The sequence below is a fragment of the Puntigrus tetrazona genome, chromosome 13 (genome assembly GCF_018831695.1).
Source record: "Puntigrus tetrazona isolate hp1 chromosome 13, ASM1883169v1, whole genome shotgun sequence".
NCBI classification, from domain to species: Eukaryota; Metazoa; Chordata; class Actinopteri; order Cypriniformes; family Cyprinidae; genus Puntigrus; species Puntigrus tetrazona.
The window spans coordinates 22,376,976-22,381,975 of NC_056711.1; the positions used below are offsets into that span (position 1 = coordinate 22,376,976).

General features: G+C 41.2%; 1 long non-coding RNA gene across 2 annotated transcripts in view; it reads left to right on the forward strand.

Annotated features, from left to right (window-relative positions):
* LOC122356244 overlaps positions 1–4,445 on the forward strand; it is a 10,087-nt gene extending 5,642 nt beyond the window's left edge. The window contains exons 2-3 of one of the 2 annotated variants that reach the window (XR_006252300.1): positions 317–437; positions 3,581–4,445. This is a non-coding gene — a long non-coding RNA (uncharacterized LOC122356244). Of the gene's footprint in view, positions 1–316; positions 438–506; positions 1,111–3,580 lie in introns of those variants that run through there. The other variant, XR_006252299.1, reaches the window with a different exon arrangement.
* The last annotated feature ends 555 nt before the right edge of the window (positions 4,446–5,000 follow it).

Below are 5,000 nucleotides of genomic sequence, written 5' to 3' on the forward strand. Positions count from 1 at the left end.
TAAACATTAACATTAACTATGACTAAATGTTGACGAACTAAGTGTATCAGCAATCATAAATCAAAGGAGGTATTTCTTAGAGATATATTTGATATATATGACTAATGCTAGCCCTCTCTGTTTGAGGATAGAAAACAGACACAAAGTGTGAATAATAGCATCGATTGAAATCATGCCGAGCCATTTTCTGCAATTGCTTTGTGCCTTTTAATAAATGTTTTTGAAACCCCTTAAAACGGTTCACTTGGTGTCATATAATCCCATCTATTGTCTGCTGAGCATCGATCCTCAGACGCCTGCTGTTTCTGCCGTACAGTGAGCTCCTCAACAATCAAACACTTCCATCTACACCCCATGATGCCGAGGCTCTCAGAAGACACCATCTCTGTTCCTGGACCAGATCTGCAGAAGTTGAAATCAAAGCAAAGATTACCGGGGTATGTTTTACAAGGAAGCGCTCTTTCAGACTTGTGTAGTTAATTCAGTCAGTAACTTCCTGTTTCTAGTGATTTCAGAGCATTTCAAAGCAAAGAAAGGAGGAAGATGAAGTTCTCTGTCTGCGTGTAAATCCTCCTCCATCTGTGCTGCACTTTCTCTTCTGTGTCTTGAGAAAGACATTATCTCACGTCCAGGAATATAGTATTTTGGGCCCTTTTAAATGTGTGCTTTCACAGAGATGTGTTTTCAAACTGTAGTAGTTCCTGTAATCTGTATCATCACTAACCGTTGGTTCTGTCTGTGTCTTACTCTGGTGAACGTCTACTTGGTTCAAGGTTGACTTTTAAGCTGCTTCACAACTAAATAAGACGTTATGTTCTTTACAGCCACCAGCGTGCAAACCCCTCTCCTCCGCTAATCCATAAATTAAACCTCGAAGGATTTGTAAATGAATTGTACTGAAATTTTCGCTGACTTGCAAGAAATGATTGAGTCAGAGAAAGGTCTCTGGGCTCCTGTGGGTTTGGTGCAGTCAGCAGAAAGAGTTTGCTCTGACACTGAAGAAACCCAAAGCCCACGCTCTGACACACCAACCACTCCGGTGAGAGTGTGTGTGTGTGTGTGTCAGAGTGTGTGTGTGTGTGTGTGTGTGTGTGTCAGAGTGTGTGTGTGTGTGTGTGTGTGTGTGATGTGTGTGAGTGTGAGTGTTAGTGTGTGTGTGAGTGTTAGTGTTAGTGTGCGTCTGAGAATGTGTGTGTGTGTGTGTGTCAGAGAGTGTGTGTGTGTGTGTGAGAGTGTGTGTGTGTGTGTCAGAGTGTGTGTGTGAGTGTGAGTGTTAGTGTGTGTGTGTGTGTGTGTGTGTGTCTGAGAGAGTGTGTGTGTGTGTGTCAGAGAGTGTGTGTGAGTGTGAGTGTTAGTGTGTGTGAGTGTGAGTGTTAGTGTGCGTCTGAGAGTGTGTGTGTGTGTGTGTCAGAGAGTGTGTGTGTGTGTGAGAGAGTGTGTGTGTGTGTGTGTGTCTGAGTGTTAGTGTGTGTGTCTGAGAGTGTGTGTGTGTGTCAGAGAGTGTGTGTGTGTGTGTGTGTGTGTGTGAGTGTGTTAGTGTGTGTGTGTGTGTGTGTGTGAGTGTGTGTGTGTGTGTGTGTGTCAGAGTGTGTGTGTGTGTGTGTCTGAGTGTTAGTGTGTGTGTCTGAGAGTGTGTTTGTGTGTCAGAGAGTGTGTGTGTGTGAGTGTGTGTGTGTGTGAGTGTTAGTGTGTGTGTGTGTGTGTGTGTGTGTGTGAGTGTGTGTGTGTGTGTGTGTGTGTGTGTGTGTGTCTGAGAGTGTGTGTGTGAGTGTGTGTGTGTGTGCGTGTCTGAGTGTTAGTATGTGTGTCTGAGAGTGTGTTTGTGCGTCTGAGAGTGTGTGTGTGTGTCAGAGAGTGTGTGTGTGTGTCAGAGAGAGTGTGTGTGTCTGAGTGTTAGTGTGTGTGTCTGAGAATGAGTGTGTGTTTGTGTGTGTGTCTGAGAGTGTGTGTGTGTGTGTGTGTCTGTGTGTGTGTGTGTGAGTGTGTGTGTGTGTGTGTGTCTGAGTGTTAGTATGTGTGTCTGAGAGTGTGTTTGTGCGTCTGAGAGTGTGTGTGTGTGTCAGAGAGTGTGTGTGTGTGTCAGAGAGAGTGTGTGTGTCTGAGTGTTAGTGTGTGTGTCTGAGAATGAGTGTGTGTTTGTGTGTGTGTCTGAGAGTGTGTGTGTGTGTGTGTGCGAGTAGAGGCATGCAAAATCTGGCATGTACACAATGTATGTGAAACACAATAATAACGAATAACCTTAGATTATTTTTATACCGAATGTAAAACCTGTAACACTCTTGAAAATCAACCAATTTTCTGGTTAAATTACATTATTGGTGAAGTTAAAGGACTGATGGTTCTCTGATCAGTAAGCCCCGCCCTCTTTGATTTGATTGGCCGTCTCAGTCAATGTGTGTTTGCTGTTAGATAACAGCCTAACTGCAAAATAAATGTAAAAGTGTTCAGAAGAAACAGAGCAATGCAAAAAAGCTCAGGAAGATCAGATGCTGGTTTGGTATCTGATTAGTTCTCATTAGTGTCTGTGGTGGTTAGGGCTCTAACTAGTGCTGCATTATTCCTCATCTGTTTCAGATCACTTGCATCATGTGCTCTCAAACCTGAGGTGTAAAAATCGTTAAAATCTCTGAATCTCTTCTGATGTTGTGTTTCTGCTGAAATCCAGCTGCGCCGGAGCTGAACCTCTGTTATTGTGTGACTGTAAAAGTGCTCTGATCAGTATTCTGCAGGTGTGTTAACCTCTATATACATCTCCTCACATCCAGACAAAGACCATGAGCGTCAGGAGTGAGCCGTTCACGTCATTTGGAGAATCCTTCAGGGACTGATTCCTCACAAGGTCAATAATTCCAGTGATAAGAAACACAGTTATGCAAATCTGAGGAATGTGTATTCAGTCCCACGAGCCCCGGTCCATTGATTATGAACACATTATGAGCTGTATTCCTGCAGTATGCTGTGAGAATCTGATCAGTCGATCTGTGGCGTGTGGTTTCTGACCACATCTTCATATCACGTCTCCAATCCTATTACGCTTCTGTTACAATGTATTAAATCCACCATTATTACATTATCGTTTGCATGGCAGGCATAAAAGATCAAACCATGAAATAGATGCTGAAGGGAATCTTTTTCGAGCTGCATGGCACCAGACCAGAAAACACTCTCTTTTTCTCTATTTCTAGTCTTTAGCTGTTTCTTTGTCCCTTGTTTTACAGGCCTGTGTTCAGAGTTCCTGCCGCTGCTTGCTTTACGCTTGATTTTAAGTGAAACTGAATGCTTTGTGCAACAAACATTTCAAGCTGTTCTGCGATACTTTGTTTTCTCATTTGATACAGCAATGATCCCCAGTTATTAGAATCATTTATTATTTATTACTTATCTAATTCTAACATATTTTAGAAACTTTCCTCGCTCAAAGTCAAAGATGAATAGCAAAGAAAGGCAAGATATTAAATGTCACGGTCATAGAAAAACTATTTTCTCTTGAGATTTTGAAGCAATTTACAGGAGATATAATTTTTTTTATGTATTTCAACATAAAATACTGTACATTGCACTCTTGTTTGTTGTTGACCAGATTTTTGCCCTGAATTTCTGTCTGGAGAAGACGCTGCGCTTCAGCTGAAAACTGTGATGTTTTCTTCAGTCTGATGGTCCTCCGTCGTTCAGTGTTTCTTCTGACTGCTTGAAGTAAAGCAGTTCATTCCAGCCTAAAATCAAACCATTTCACTAGCTTAATTAAAGTGACTGAAAAATGACAAAGTAACACAAGCAGGCTTTTATTCGTCTCTCTGTCACAGATTTGTTGAATGGCTTTAATGAGAGAGTTGCTTTATTCTGGTATAAACACAAAGCTTCTTAACATCTTCTCGGTAATGAAGCACCTTCTGTCCACAGACTGATCACTCTTCAGTGGAAATTCTTTATAAACTAATACTTTTCTGAACCTGTGAAGGAGTTTATCATCCTGCTGCACAGAAAATCTGAGAGATGTCTGTCTAGTTATATATCAGTCTCATTACATGATGACTCTCTTAGAGCTTTTCATTTCAGATGAGGAACTTGTTTATCAGTGTTTATGGCTGTAAGTTGTCTTCGGCACTGCGACACAGACATTTATAAACACATTTGTGTTTTCAGTGTCCTAGATATCGTTTGGTGTATGTCTGGAGAGCCGTGTAGCAGAAATGGCACGAACTGACCTCTAAAGGTCAAATTTCACACAGGCCTTTATTGTGGTTTAAAATATGACAACACGACCTTTCCAGTGTGTGCGTGCACAAAAAGCATGTTCCCCCGGCGTAATTAAACTGTGTGTGATAAAGGCTGGAAATATCACACTTCACACCCGCTGTGGTGCAGAAACAACACGGCTCTTCTGACTCTATTAGACATGAGACACTACACACAAACACAGTGTGAAGAGAATGATTCAAATGATAAGCTTTGATGAAGGGGAGATTAACAAAAGAATATATATGTGTGTGCGTGTGTGCGTGCGTGTGTGTGCGTGTGTGTGTGTGCGTGTGTGCGCGTGTGTGTGTGTGTGCGTGTGTGCGCGTGTGTGTGTGTGTGCGTGTGTGTGCGCGTGCGTGTGTGTGCGCGTGCGTGTGTGTGTGCGTGCTATGTATATTTATTATGTATATAAAAGACACATATACATGTATATATATGTTAATATTATTTACAAAAGTTGTGGTCACATATTGTTTCATCAGGACAGCTTTAAATGAAATAACACAAAGCTAATTGAAGATGAAATCAAGACATCAAGACTCAAATAATCCAAACTGGTAACAGGCTACAATATTTAGACTATTCTGATGATATACACATGAAATGTCTTTGTGTTTAGTCATGCTTTTTGATTTGTTGTCTAATATTGATCTTAAATACATTCTCTCATTAACTGTATGACTTGCTACTTATTCTGCAGTGAAGTTAGCCTTGCTGCTGATGTAAAAAAATAAATAAATAAATACCAAAAATAATATTAA